This window comes from Felis catus, chromosome C2 (genome assembly GCF_018350175.1).
Source record: "Felis catus isolate Fca126 chromosome C2, F.catus_Fca126_mat1.0, whole genome shotgun sequence".
In the NCBI taxonomy this organism is placed as follows: Eukaryota; Metazoa; Chordata; class Mammalia; order Carnivora; family Felidae; genus Felis; species Felis catus.
In genome coordinates, this window is record NC_058376.1 from 136,100,500 (window position 1) to 136,116,480 (window position 15,981).

The 15,981-nt window shown below is 39.9% G+C and overlaps 1 protein-coding gene across 1 annotated transcript in view; it reads left to right on the forward strand.

Annotated features, from left to right (window-relative positions):
- The window catches only part of KCNH8 (potassium voltage-gated channel subfamily H member 8), a 358,591-nt gene that overhangs the window by 267,564 nt on the left and 75,046 nt on the right, over positions 1-15,981 (forward strand). The gene's annotated exons all lie outside the window — the stretch shown is intronic.

A 15,981-nucleotide genomic window follows, 5' to 3' on the forward strand; every position in this document is an offset into this window, starting at 1 on the left:
ATTTAGTAATACAGACATTTTCACTAAAAGAGCAGCATTTCTGATTCTCATCTAGAAGGTACTTGCTAGAACTTCCGGCACAAATTTAATTTTGAATTAAAATTTAATTTTAATTAAATTAAATTTACTTAAATTTAAATTTAATTTAATTTAATAAATACCTATACAGCAATGTCAAATAATTTCTTTCCATTTCCTTTTGAAAATTTCGACTGAAATTATTTTTACCAAGGTAAGTTCTTTTCTACGTAAACTTTATACCAAAGATTTAATTCATCAATCAGGTTTTTTTCAAATTCCACATCAGACGGAATGAGTTTTCTTTTGTGACATTTCTAGCAAGTCCAGTTTTCTCAACGCAAGTTTTAGAGAACTAATTTTTATTAAGATTTTATTCCTGGGGCGCCTGGGTGGCTCAGTCAGTTAAGTGTCCAACTTCAGCTCAAGTCATGATCTCACGGTTTGTGGGTTCGAGCCCCGCACCCGCATCTGCCTCTGCACTGACTGCTCAGAGCCCGGAGCCTGCTTCAGATTCTGGGTCTCCCTCTCTCTCTGCCTCTTCTGCTTGCACTCTAATTCTCTCTCTCTCTCTCTCTCTCTCTCTCTCTCAAAAATAAATAAACGTTAAAAAAATTTTTTTTAAATATTTTATTCTTCCACCATTCATTGGTCAATAACAATTTTACTTTGTGCCGCTTTAGCTATTGTGAATTATATTTTTTTCATTATTTCTACCATGTCTAATTTGTCCCCAATCAATGTTTGCTGTCTTCAGTGTTCCTAAAAAACGTTTCTTTTCAATCAAGTCGTTTTGTTTTGGGAACTAGCCAGTTTGAACATGCTCAGGTTTAAATGTCATCAACTGCTTTTGTTCCATTTCTACTAACCATGCTTACCGGATAGCATAATTAAAATATGTTTGTTTCTTTCAACAAGGAGCAAAGAGCATGAGGTAGAACAGTGATGGCATCTAGATGGAGAGAGGCACTGAATGTCAAATCCAAACAGTGGGTCAAAATATCCTTCAAATGTTTAGGCACTTTAGTGGAATCAATCAGGAGTCATATGGTTTTACTAAGTGATGGTGATGCCTCAGTTTATTTTATTATCTGTCTATATTAATGGATCACTTTATTCTAACGCCCAAATTTCCCCACTGGCATATGTCCATTTTTAGTTATATACATGATATAAGATGAAAATTAATTGTCAACTCATCTTTCAATTTAGAGAGCAAGTTCGTTTTGGAATAATCTAGTTATTTCTGGCAAAATGATGGAAGACTGCAAAAACAGGTGAACAGGATTCAGCATGTGAAGCAGTGATCATACCCCAGGCACCATGACAGATGTGATAAAATTATCTTCCTCAAGCCTCTCAACAAACACGAAGGCATTTTTAGTTCCTTTTTTAGTTAGGGAAGCTGGAGTTTAGAGAGCCTGCTTCCCTGAAGTCAGATTGTTAAGTAGTCATGGGTCTGCCGTCGAAGCCAGTCTGCCAACCCAAAGCCTGTTTTGTATTCATGACAAGTGTATCTATTCCGTGGTCTTTATGATTGAGAAAGATATGCTTTATCGCTTAATAAATATGTATTGAGTGCATATTAGGTGCCACACCCTGAGCTAGGCTTGGAAATCAAGTGTGTGAGACAGACGATAATTCCTACCCTCAAGAAGCAGCGGTCTAATGGGAACTGCAGGCAGATAATCAGATGAGATTAAAATGCAGTCAGGCCTCCAGTGGCGAGGGGTGGGAAACAGGGCTAAGGGATGGAGATGAAAAATTGATTACATAGATTACTGCAAAATGAGAGGGGAGAAAAATAAGACCTAAATGAAATCACTGGAGGTGCGAGAGTTTTGCAAGATCTTTAAAAGTATTTGTTAAGTGTTGCATCATAGTGATGATGATTCGTAATGATTAGAAATTATAATCTAGATACCCGTGTAAAGGCTTGAATGCCAACAACCTGAACTCTTCAGTATGAGCCTCTCTGAAGACTGAAAAGTGTTTCTCCTTCTACATGTATTGAGTTTTGTCAGAGCGAATGACCCTGAGATGAATCCCAAAAGATTTCTCCAGCACTTTCTCAAAGCCACAGTACCTATTGCCTTATTGTTTCTTCAGAAGTTACTTCTAGATTTTAAGGATGTGCATTATCTTTTTGCATTATAAATATTCTCAAAATAAATTTGAACTCCTCCTCTGACTCTAGCAAAGAATTATATTAACTTCATCCCCATATTATTTGTGATTTCCTCGTCTTTCTCTCTCTCTCACACACACACAGACACACACATGCATATCCATAGGGGGAGAATGATTTGACAGTTTTTCCTGTTGATTTACTCAGAGGCTTAACATTCTTGCCACAGTATTATCCATTATATGAAATATTAGTCCTCGATGTAGCAGTTTAAACCCAGCTTCTCTTTTGGTAGATTGCTTTTGTTGATTTTTGATTTCTCGGAAGAAAAGAAGGATATTTTTAAGTTTGCAAACTTGCAGGTTAAACGTACTCTACATGACTTTCTGGCTCGTACCCTTCACTCCAGCCAAACTGCGTAAATTCCTTTTCTCCATATGTGCATTAAGTGTTCCTGGCCTGGTGCCTCTGCACTTTCCCTACATCTCTGTTCTTCTAAATCCTACTCATTCTGTGCAGTACAATTTGAATACTCTTCCTCCTTTAAACCATTTCTGATTGCTCCAGGAAGGGGCACTTAGTTCGAGCAAACATCCGCTATTATTAGAGTTTCCTAGTAGACTGCAAGGCAATGATGACCCAACTCCCTGACCTTTGCATCTCACGCAGCATCTCAAACACTATGCATGGTCACTACCTATTTGCCAAGTGAGTGAATTGGTGAATTAATGACTTAGGCGCTATTGAGAGACTACTGAACAGGTGGAAGTAATGAAAGTAATATTTTAGTTTCCTGGGTCAAGAAAAGCTTCTCTTCAGGAGTGATGGGAGGTAAAGAAAGAGAATTAATCTGAATGTACTCATGGCTGGGAACTGGATGTGAGAACAGAGAGTTCAGGAACCAAGTGTTTTCATGAGGGTGCAGTTGCTGAGCAAAACAAACAAACAAACAAACATCCAAAACAAAAACTGACTACATTCAATTCTGAGACAAAACCCGAAAGACAGACATTAACAATCTGCAGGATGTTTGGAAAAGGGAAACCAAGCACAGGGAGTGATGTCATATGAACTTGAAAAAGGCAACCTCCTAAAGCGGGTGAAGTTGTAGCTGAGGCCTTGACAACTGGATTTTTTTTAATTTTATTTATTTTTGTATACGAAATTTATTGTCACATTGGTTTCCATACAACACCCAGTGCTCATCCCAACAGGTGCCCTCCTCAATGCCCATCACCCACCCTCCCCTCCCTCCCACCCCCCATCAACCTTCAGTTTGTTCTCAGTTTTTAAGAGTCTCTTATGGTTTGCCTCCCTCCCTCTCTCTTTCCCCCCCTTCCCCTCCCCCATGGCCTTCTGTTAAGTTTCTCAGGATCCACATAAGAGTGAACACATATGGTATCTGTCTTTCTCTGTATGACTTATTTCATTTAGCATAACACTCTCCAGTTCCATCCATGTTGCTACAAAAGGCCATATTTCATTCTTTCTCCTTGCCAAGTAGTATTCCATTGTGTATATAAACCACAATTTCTTTATCCATTCATCAGTTGATGGACATTTAGGCTCTTTCCATAATTTAGCTATTGGACAACTGGATTTTTAAACACTAGAAATGCTGCCATATTTTGGAAGAGTGGGGAACCAGGGGAGGCAGATTGGGCTCAATCCTAGTCTTAGAATCAGGGCTCTGACTACAGGGTATAACTCATGTGTTCCTGGGTCCTCAGCAGTTAGAACTGGGAGCCAAATCCTGCCTCGACCATAGCCTGGGCTCACTAGAGCCCTGGCTGCTTAGTTTCTTTCTGAGAGGCCCTGCCTGCTCCTTCAGCTCTGCCCAGGCTTGCTGCTGCTGCTTCCTGCCATGTTTTCTCAGGGTGTTCTGGTATCTTGGACTTCCCTGTTGTCATTACTGCATGCCTCTTGCTGCCTCTGTCATATGCCCAGAGTGGGACAGCTTTCTCCCTAACCTCTACAAAACCTGCCCCATGACATTTGAAACCTGTTTCCCAGAAACTGGCCATAAGTATTTCAGAAGATACCATCCAATGAAAGCATAAACACATTTTTCCCACAAATTGTTAGGGTAAGATTTAAGCAAATGTGCAAATAAGCTATGTACTGTATGTACTTTGATTACAATATGAGTTAAACCAACTTTTGTGTGCCAGGCTGGAGACTAAACCATCTTTTGCCCCTGCTTCCATTGCTTTAAATCCATTAAAAAGGCATTATGGTCGCCAAATAATGAATATGCATACAGAGTTGGTGTCTGTGGGTGAAATTAAAAGTTAGATGCCGGTGAATGGAATGGTTAAAGCCTGATTCAAAGCTTAGCTTATTTAATATTTTTAATAAGGTCTAAAAAACTATGTAGGAAAGTGGGTTTTCAGAAGAAAAACAAAAGCTGTGTGGTCTTTAATTTCTCCACAGCATGGGTCTGACCTATATAAAGTCTCTTGCAAAGTCCACAAGAGAATGTAACCAAAGAGTTCTATTCCTGGAAAATGAAGCCTTGGGGACTTGCTGAGAGTTCAGTCTATGGTTCCAAAAAGCTTTCACATTCCCCAGGCTTTTGCATACACTGACCATGAACACATCAATTCCCGCCAACTGCCTTTGGAATAACAGCTAGGGCTTCTGGTAGGGGTGGTGGGGAGCTGAAGAGTGTCACAAAAGTTTCCATGCTCAAAATAAAAATGACGCCATGTCTCCAGACCACATGTCCTTGATAATGGTGACTATAAGCAAGTGATAGGGACCAGGTGGAAGTGAACAGCAATTACAGAGAAAAGTCAACTGGAACAGCCATTCGTGTGAAAGAGATTAAGTGAATCAAGAGTGTGTTAATACCCAAACTTCGACCGACAAGAAGGATCAGGAGGTACTATGGCATATTAACAGGTGTAAAGACTCAAAATTCAGACAAACCCAGATCGAAAAGCTGGTCCTTAGCCTTAACATGTGTCTACTCTTGATCATGTTTGATTTAGCCTAACACTTTAATATCAACATTTCAGATTATAACCCTTGGATCTTAGAATTGGAAGAGATTGTTACACGATATAAGATTAAATTAAATAATATATAAACTATTCTGTGCCTTGGGCGATCAGTGTGTGGTCTTCAGCTACAAAGGCACAAACAAGAGTACTACAACACACTCTTTGTACCGTAACAAGCCAAGTAACAGCAAAGCAGATCGATGACAAAGTATTCTGAGCCTACGTCCTATCCATTTTGTATTTTCAGTACCTCACGATGAGAAGTGGCATTTGTAATACCAATGGCGCAAAATCCCCAATCTGCAAGAATGATGTGATTGTGTGTGTTATTTCTATTGTGTTCATTATTTTCTACTGATGGAAATGAGATGCTGGGTTCGTGTTTTATACCGATGTTCAGTAATGAAGGATTTTAGAAGTCTGTATTACTTTCAGTAAGACAGAAAACCTTCATTCCTTTCAAACCACAGCAGCAACAAGAATAGCTCTTTACTAGTGCTTGTTGTGTTTAGCATTCTACTAAGCCCTTTATGTGAATTGGGTCACTTGATGTCACAACAGCCTATGAGGTGAGGTACTGTCATGTTCTCCATTGTAGCAAGAAGGACACTGGGCCCGAAGAGGATGAGTAACTTAGCCAACATCACACAACTAAGTAGTACTTTCCTATGCTGCGTTGCTTGCCTTCTGGGTCACCCAGGTTTACTACACTACCTGGTCTGACACATTTCTCTGTTGTCCTGTTTCTCTTCTGCATTCCTCCCGTATATCTTGTTCCTCGATTCATTGCCCTGTGTCTTCTATTCTACTTCGCATTTGTAAAACTCTGCATGCCACCTCTGGGTGTCTTGGGCACACCCCTATCACCCTGTGTTTACTTCACCTCCAACCATTCAGCCACGTGCTGGCTAAAAACTTATTTTGGAACACTCATGCAGATTCCCACCACGTATTCCATTCCCCATCAAGCCATCAAACAAAGTTAGTTATACGTTTTTAAATGCATTACTGGACATATGAGTCAGAATCAGCTCTTCAAATGGAGAACAAAAGCCGACACCTCTAAGTTGGTGTTTCATTTTGGAGACTTGAGCACTTCCTAGAAACTTAAAGAAACTGCCTTTGGAACAGGTTCAATACCAAGTGAAGGTATATAAAATCCAGAGGACTCTGGGGCGCCTGGGTGGCGCAGTCGGTTAAGCGTCCGACTTCAGCCAGGTCACGATCTCACGGTCTGTGAGTTCGAGCCCCGCGTCGGGCTCTGGGCTGATGGCTCAGAGCCTGGAGCCTGTTTCCGATTCTGTGTCTCCCTCTCTCTCTGCCCCTCCCCCGTTCATGCTCTGTCTCTCTCTGTCCCAAAAATAAATAAAAATAAACGTTGAAAAAAAAAATAAAAAAAAAAAATCCAGAGGACTCTTTAATGAAGTACAGTAAAACCTTGGATTGTGAGTAACTTGTTCTGCGAGTGTTCCACAAGACAAGCAGACATTTCTAATAAATTTTAACTTGATAAACGAGCGATGTCTTGCAACACGAGTAGTAAGTGACACCGAATGTCACATGATCACGACTGAGCCAATGGTTCCTGATACTCGCTTTGATATGCAAGTGCTTTGGATTACAAGTATGTTTCCAGAACAAATTATGCTCGCAAAACAAGGTTTACTGTATTTGAATGCAACATTCCAGCATATTATGAGGCTTAATTTATTTGAGTTACTTTTATAATTGAGATGTTAGAAAACATATCTCCTTTAATGCATTTGGAAGAAATGTAATTAGAACTTTATTTTGAAGTTCTGCAAACCAGAGAAACTTGAGATTCCTTTTTAATGGATGTCAAAGCCTATCCTTCTAATTTAAATGACTGCCAGGCAAGTACTACCCCTGAGAAATGGTTTGCAAACGTGGGATGTGTCAATTCATTTTTCTTCCCTAGGTTTGCAGCGATTCTAAATCTTTGAGAGAAAGGAGAGAATAAGAAGGAAATTGGGGGCAGGTAATGAAAATAAACTTGAGCTTACCAATAAAGTAAAATAATTTGGCTGGATTCAATTATTTTTATCCTAAATTATTTTCTTGAGCTAGGTTTTTGTCCCTTGGCGCAAAGGAGGAGTGCTTTGGATTAGAATTTTCTTCCTGAGTGACAAGTTGCCTTTGTAAATGAGTTCAGCCATGAATGTTTGTCTCACAAACTCATTAAGCCCTGAAAAACGTACCAATAATTCCTCAGGAAAAAATGCTCATGTTGAGGCAGATCTGAATTGTGAACTGTGAATTGTATGAGCATTTTATATAGGACAGTTAAAGGTAAATAGTTCATTGTTTATGTTCTGTTAACTTAGCCATGAGCCTAATCTTTGTTAGAATTTCCTCTATTTTTAGCCAAGATTTGAGAGGCATTTGGAAGTGTCCCAGCTGGTTGGAAACAGATGGCCTATACTGCCTCTTCTTAGGATCAGTCAGAAAGCTCTATCGTAGATGCCCAACTGTGACTTCAGGTTGTTTTACATTTCTTGTTCTTTCTGGAGTCTTTTTGTTTGGTTGGTTTGGGTTTGGTTTTGGTTTGTTTTGTTTAATTTTTTTGTTTATTTATTTTTGAGACAGAGAGAGACAGAGTGCGAGCAGGGGAGGGGCAGAGAGAGAGGGAGACACAGAATTCGAAGCAGGCTCCAGGCTCTGAGCTGTCAGCACAGAGCCCGAGGAGGGGCTTGAACTCACAAGCTGTGAGATCATGACCTGAGCTGTAGTTGGACACTTAGCGGACTGAGCCACCCAGGTGCCCCAGTTTGGGTTTTGTTTCTTTGCTGCATGTGATGATGGTCTATTTTAGTAGTTTATCGTAGTATGTAATCTTTACATTCGTTGCTTGTGTGGAATGCTGTACCTTAGTATACTAATACTTCATATTTAAGTAGACTTTAGAGAACTGGCAAACTCTGGGCTGGTTTAGCACAAGTGGTGCATTTTTTTTCCTGACGGCACCAATATCACATAATATTGCTTCTGAGTAATTGTTCAGCGCTGGAAATAGAGCAGAAATGATACATGCATCAAGATGTGAACACCTTCCATCCTTATCCCATCAACATTTGCTGATGGGTCATCACTCAAATAATTAAAAACAAATAAAGGATGAATTATAAGATCATGGGTTATTACACAAGTATTTTACTTTCGGAAAATCAACCGTTCGTGAGGAAACGTCCCAGGATCTTGTTTCATCAAATCTTCAATCTGAGAAAGATTACTAAAAGATTACAGGAAAAGAGATTACTCAATCCAATCACCTCATCTTCAAGATGGAAAAATGGAAGACTAGAAAGGCTATTGGTGCATAAAGGATCAGACATCAACTTAACGGCAAGGCCAAGATTACGACCTCCATTTCCTGACTCTAGGTCCAATCTCCACTCTTTTATGATTAATCTTTTTTGCTTCCGACTTTCACCTCAAAAGTAGGTTACACCATTTCAGAAATGTAAAACACCTCTTAGTTTATGAGAACCAAAATGTGAGATCTGTGGAAACTCCAAGTAATGGAGTTCCTGGTCAAATTCGGACAGGACCCCAAATTTACTGATGGCCTTTTCCTTAGTGGAATCAACAAATCAATCAATATCAAATACCACTGTAGCCTGGTGCCTTTCTAGTCTTATCCACAGTCACACCCTGAAATATGGGGATGGAGTGGAAGGTAGAGAGTGAGTTCTGGAATCTAAGTCTCTGAACTCCTCCTTAACTGTATTCTTACATTAAAATACAGAAAGTCCATAGTTTACTTAGTAGTAATGTGCCAATGTTAATTTCATAGTTTGATAAACATTAAGATGCTAACATTAGGAGAAGCTGGGTGAAGGATACAAAGGGGATTGTTTGTACTCTTTCCAACTTTGGTATTAGTCGAAATTATCCCGAAATAAAAAGTTTGTTTAAATCAAAAAAAAAAAACAAAACAGAAAACTGTAGTGGCAGGCCCTAGTTGAACTTTAAGGAATGGAGATAAATATGTAGATATTTTAAGAGATAGTGAAGGGACGCCTGGGTGGCTCATTTGGTTGAGTGATCGACTCTTGATTTTGGCCTAGGTCATGATCCCACAATTTCCTGTGTTCGAGCCCCACATCAGTCTGTGCATGAGGAGCCTGCTTGGGATTCACTCTCTGTCCCTCTCCCACCTGCACTCTCTCTGTGTCTCTCAAAATAAATAAATAGAGAGAGAGAGAGAGAGAGAGAGAGAGAGAGAGAGAGAGAGAATGGAGATGAAATCTCAAGGTTTTTTTTGTGATATTCTGTTTCGGACTAACAACTCTTTTTGAGCGTATAACAGTAAATACAATACCTCACACAAATCTTTGTCTTTCTGTTGCCACACCATCACCACCCCCACAAACCCACATAGACACATGTAAGGCACTCAGACTTCTGACACCCTTTTTGATATCTCTCAATCACCCCTGCAGCTGGGCGGACCCACACATTAGCCCCTGGGGAGAGGCTAAGCAACCAGAGAAGTTCTCAGGCTGTGCCCCACAATCATCGTCTCCCACTGTTTTGCCTCTCCCAGCCAGACACCTCCCACCTTAGGACTCGCAGTGTTTTTCTACCTCTCAGCTGAATGAAGTCCGAAAGGATTAAGTATGGAGGGAGGGGAAGCCAATGTTAACCATAGTATTTTCTATGCTTGGAATTTACATTAGAAACCTCTTGATCCCTGTTGAAGTAATATTCAGGTTCTAAATACCATGTCATCCCATGTCTACATTGTGGATTATGTTTGGATAATTCCTCTATTTTCTCTGATATGATGTGTGCCTTTGGGACACAATCCCCCACGCTAAGCAAAAGAGGCCGCTGGAAATGCAAACTTATTTAATAACGGTTTCGACAAGTGCAATTAAAAAGATCATTTAAAATGATTACTTCTTGGGGCGCCTGGGTGGCGCAGTCGGTCAAGCGTCCGACTTCAGCCAGGTCACGATCTCGCGGTCCGGGAGTTCGAGCCCCGCGTCAGGCTCTGGGCTGATGGCTCGGAGCCTGGAGCCTGTTTCCGATTCTGTGTCTCCCTCTCTCTCTGCCCCTCCCCCGTTCACGCTCTGTCTCTCTCTGTCCCAAAAATAAACAAAAAAATGTTGAAAAAAAATTAAAAATAAATAAATAAATAAATAAATAAATAAATAAAATGATTACTTCTTTATAAGCAGTGTACTATAGGGGAAGGATGATGGATGTTTAGTTAGAAAGGCATGGATTTACCTCTCAGTTCTAAAAGTCCCTAAAGACAGGAGAAAACTTCTGACCTTCTCTGTTGGACTCTATCAGTTTAAGAAAAAAAAAAAAAAGGCAGAGTAGTTGTGATAGTTGTATGAAAATAGTGTTATGTGAAAGCCTAGCAAAATACTTGGCATTTAGTAAGTGTTGGCTGCTGTCGCAAATGTTGCTGATACTCCACTGTGCCCCCTCACTCTGTATGACTCCTATCCTTAGGATCTATATCTATGCCTGAGGCACTGTCTTGAGATGTAGAAGCCTCCTTTGCTACAGTCATGGCCACGGTGGGGAAGTCATGCTCCCTTAGAGCCACCCTCAATCAATGATGGTTAATACTCCCCTGCTCTGACAGGGGATGTGTTCTACACTCCTCCCCGGGGCTCCCCAGTGGGCTTCAGCTCCACTTGCCTATAGTGATAGCTTGCTTGATTGGGCATGCTTCATTGGCTTCCTCCACTCTCTGTGTCCCTTCCCTACTGTCTCCTAAATATATGTGCTGGACCTAACACCTAAATAAATGACTTATAGTTAAAGCCATGCCTCAGGGTCTGCTTCTGGGGAGGCCTAACTAAGACTACTTCTTTCTTGCACCATAATACGTATGTACACCATAATAACAAATGGCATCTCGCTTGTAAAGACATTCAGCCACACTACAACAGTAGTATTCTTGGGCTTATATGTATATTACGTGGGTATATGTATATTACGTGACCACTGTACATAGTGGTCAAGAGCCTGGGCTCTGACAGCACACAGATCTGGATTCTAATCCTGATACTGCCATACTGAGCAAGCTATTTAATCATTCGGAGCCTTAGTTTTCTCGTCTTTAAAATGAGGATGATGATTTCTAAATGGTTATAATGATTAATGAAATAATGGATCAAAATGTGGATGATAAGCATACCTATTCCATACAATTAGTGCCTGTACGTGAGACGGGAGATGGACTGCCTTACTGGAGTGTCTGGAGCCCAGGAAGCCCTCGGTAGAATGTAAAGCGTGTGCCAACCTAGTAACAAGAAAACCCTGGCATGGCTTCCCTTCTTGCTTCTCGCCACACCCTAATGCAACATGGTTCATGCGTTCCAAATTAAGTAAAACACCATTTGGGATTATAGGTGTGATTATGCATGTGCTAATCCTCTCTCTCTTTTCTCTGTCTATACAAACACATCTTAACACACACATATAAATATGATTTAATAAGCTTATATTTTACCAGATACTTTTGCATATTACTAAGGTATTTTATTCGACCAAAGAAATTCACCATAGGCTTTCCTTAAATAACATGCTCCCATTCCTTTTATTAAATCTGAACTATCTGCTCACTTACCAAATGCTAATCTAAACTAAACTTTTTAAGACTGCATATGTTGTATAAAGCAGGTCACACTTGTATAAACTGTGCACACAATATGCATAGTAAAAGTAAGTAAATTATTGTAGGGAGCCTAAAGAGCAAACTAATTAGAAATTCCCATTCAGTGTTAGAAGTATGTAATTAAGCAAAATACTGGGCCCATGGTAAGTATGCAATGAAAAATATATGGATTGAATTGTGCTAAGTTCCATGCTCTTCTGGGCGTGGTCATTAAGAGTCATTCTATCTTGAGGCCCCTGGGTGGCTCAGTTGGTGAAGCTTCCAACTCTGGATTCTGGCTCAGGTTATGATCTCACTGTGGTGAGATCAGTCCTGCACCAGGCTCTGTGCTCTCTGCCCCTCCACCCCTCCACCACTCACCTTCTCTCTCTCTCTCTCTCTCTCTCTCTCTCTCTCTCAAAAAAAGGAGTCATTCTATCTTAAAATTTATCTTTGTTTCATAAACCTACTCTTTTATTTATCTAATCAATTTTAGTAATGATAGGATTGTTTTATGGTATCTTTTGTCTTTATCAAATTGTAATGTATTAGTATATTTAGATTCTACTTTATGTTGTGTATGTGTTTTTCCTCAAAATGTTCCTTAGGGGGAAAAAAATGAGCAGAAGCAGACAGACTGTTCTAGGACATCCCTTCCTTTAGAGATGAGTTTCTTCAGCATAAAAAAAGATTGGCTTCCAAATTGGTTAAACTGTTTCTTCTATACAGTACAGTGACATGTTGTCTTGTTACAGTGAACATGTGCTCTCATTTTGGACGAGCTGTTCTGTGAAAAAGTTTTATTTAGCCCACAGAGCCAATCCCAGGATTTGTGGGTGTTACCTCCTTTGCGTGTTACCAGGTTTTGTCATCATCATTATTGCTTTTGCTCCGTCAGCTGTAACACAGTTTAGTAGCAACCTTTCTTAAAAAACAAGATGTTTCTGAAAATAGACAGAACAGTTGGCTAGACGGAAAAGAGATATCAACAAAAGTAGGTCTGTTGTTCCTCTGTGTTTTGCGCCCTGAATCACTTCTGAGATAGCTTCACACATTGTAAATGAACAGGCCCTGGAGGAGGATATAATCTAATATAATCTGTATGTCCTGATACAAACTTTCATCCTATTTGATTACAGAAATCAATCTATATGAAAACTGATTTGTTTCAGAGAATTCTTCAGGATTTCACTTTTGTTCCAATTAAGAAGTTCAACCAAATATATTGACTGGGTTTGTTTGCTTTTTTTTTTTTTTTTTAAGTGAGAAAACTGGGTTCCGTAAGGTAATGAATACCTTAATTGAAGATCAATAGGTGGGTCCAGTTGTTTCTTCATGGTCTGATGGTGCAGCTGATTCAGGCAAGAGGAAGTAGTAAGTAGCTCAGTTGTTTCTGGGTTTTTCTCTTCCTCTGTGCATCAGCTAAAACAGAAATTAGGTCATGCAATATTTACTCTCCGGGTAAGAGGACAGTTTTCAGCTTCCCAGTAATTAGCAGGAATGACCAATACGGAACAAAAGGACGAGCCCCTCTAATCAGTTCTTTGTCCAGAAGAAATAATACAGCATCGCTTTTAGAGCACAAGTGGGAAGACACTTGAGAAATACCAAGCCCACCAGCCATTCAGCATCCTGTGGTTTTCCATATTTGACGGCGTCTGGATCAAATGCCTATGGGGGCACTATCCTGCAGAAATCGACATCCTGAATATGACAACAAATTCAGATGTTCTCTCTGCTTCCTGATTATGCCTTTGTGTCTGCACTCTCTTCCTACGGTGCATATAAATATACCAGTAATATTTTTTAAATGCACGTGTGATTTGCTTTTGTGATATCTCATCAATTAATCTTGGATAAGTTGCCGTTCTTTCTAAATCTTTTTCCATTCAAGATTAAGCTACGTTCTATCAAATCACCCTTGATCACTGCATCCTCCCCCTCGCTTAAAATTCTAGAACAGATTTTTTTAATCTGATATGTATGAAAGGGCTTCAGGAAGCCATGAAATGACAAAATGAGTACAGAGTGGCCCACAGTCTCCACATGTACTTTGTTCTGGCCAAAGAATCGCGTCTTTCTTCAGATTCACAAATGGGCATATAACTCCGCCACTTTTTTTACGTTTATTTATTTATTTGAGAGAGACAGCATGAGCAGGGAAGGGGCAGAGCGAGAGGGAGAGAGAATCCCAAGCACGTTCCACGCTGCTAGGGCAGAGCCCAACCTGCGGCCAAACTGAAACCATGTGATCATGACCTGAGCCAAAACCAAGAGTTGGGCACTTAATCGACTGAGCCACCCAGGCACCCCGTAACTTCCCCAGTTTTAAGAGCTGCTGTCATCTGGATTTTCTCCCTCTTATTTCTAATAGTTAGGAAATGCTAATCCCTACAGTAGTTTTTACTGAATACATGGAGTCACCACCTTCCTCTCCCATTACAGTTCAGTGCTGGGCTCTTATTTTCTCTTACCTTCCTGGACCTTCTGTGCTTTCTTGTTCCCATGAAAGTAAGAGAAGCAAGAGAGAGAAAAGAGATACACGAAACCTCAGCCAGTAACAATGGTTGGCATTTTCATATGTGGCACCTCCTTTAATCCATCACAGCTCCACAACTTAGATAGTATCCCTGTTTTTCCAAGTGAGAAAAGTGGAGCTCAGAGAAGTAGTTGTTGTTACAGCCTATAAATGGAGGAGCCCACATGTAAATCTGTGTTGAATCTAGTGTTGGGGAGGAACGTTATTTTTCTCTTCTTTTTTAGGTTCTTTGGCTGCCCTAATAATTATACTGATGTGAGACAGTAAAACCGAAGAAAAACAAATTTAATGTAGTACCTGTAGGAGTTTCATGTAGACATGAGAGGGTCAAAGACGGTCAGGCAATTGAGGCTTCGAGGCCATCCTGAGCTAAGGCCAAGGGGGCTTCAAAGGGAAGAAAGACTGTTCATTGGAAGATGAGAAGAGCAAATGTTCAGTAAACAAATGTTTGCCGTGCCATGAAGATAAATCTTTCTGATGTAAAAAGTTATCCCTGGTAATAGCTCTCTTCTTGGTACAGGCCCCCTATCTAAATTCTTTTAGGCTGTTGAGGGGGGAGTAAAAAGCTTCTTTTGAGTCCGTCAGGCCCTGATTGCCTTCAGCTCAACTAATTCCCATGCCCAAATGGCACATTCCTGTGTGCCAGCCTGCCCTGAACCCCATCACTAGAGCCTATTTCCTTCGCAAAGCCTTTCCAGACAGAGCACCTGGTCATAACTTACTAACAGCATCACCTTTTATAGCGTATAACTTAGGTTTCATTATTATTCTCTATCGTCCAAACATATGTTCTTATCCTAGTACAAATTTACAAATGCACATATGTTGTGTTATCGTCTCAAGGCTGTCATATTATCTCATACTATGATAGAGTGCAAGAACAATTGATACATTCATTAATTCATTCACTTTTTAAAATAGCATTTATTAAACTTGACTATTGTTAGTGCTTTGCTAAGATCTGGAATAGCGGTTCTAAGTTCTATCTTCACATTAGATTCTACTGGGAACTTTTAAAAAATACCAGTACCTGGTCTTGGCAACAGACACTTTGATGCGGTTAGTGGAGGTGGCAGAGGGCACAGCAGTTTTAAAAAACTTTCAGGGATAGGACTTGCTATCGCTGTTTAACAAGCCCTCTAGATATTTCTGAGGCAAGCTAAAGGTTAAGAAACACTTTTCTGAAGACACAGGATGAATAAGATATAATACTTGCCACAAAACAATTCTCCTTGGTCTCAAGGAATTCCCAGTTGTTTAAAATATGCATTTTAATTACCTAGCACAGTTCCATAACCTATAACTTTAGTTGATAATGACAGCATTATTACTACTTAAAAAGTGTGATGACTCTCATCCCTTCTTGGGCAGCCATTAAATGAAGCATTTACAAGAAAGTAGCGGTCAGTGAATAACATCTCTTAACAAAAGTCTTATGAACCTTATGGGTTCAGCTTAATTGTCACAGTGGTTTGTAACATAGTCGCATACAAAGAAAGAGAAAGAGAATTTTGAAATACAAAATCTTAAAGGATAAATGTTTCCAATGAAGGATTTTAACGTGGTCTTTGTGTTGTTTCCATTCTATTATCGTCAATGTCATGCTTGCTATTTCTCATCTTTATTAATGTAGCTTTTTTTACAGCTTTAT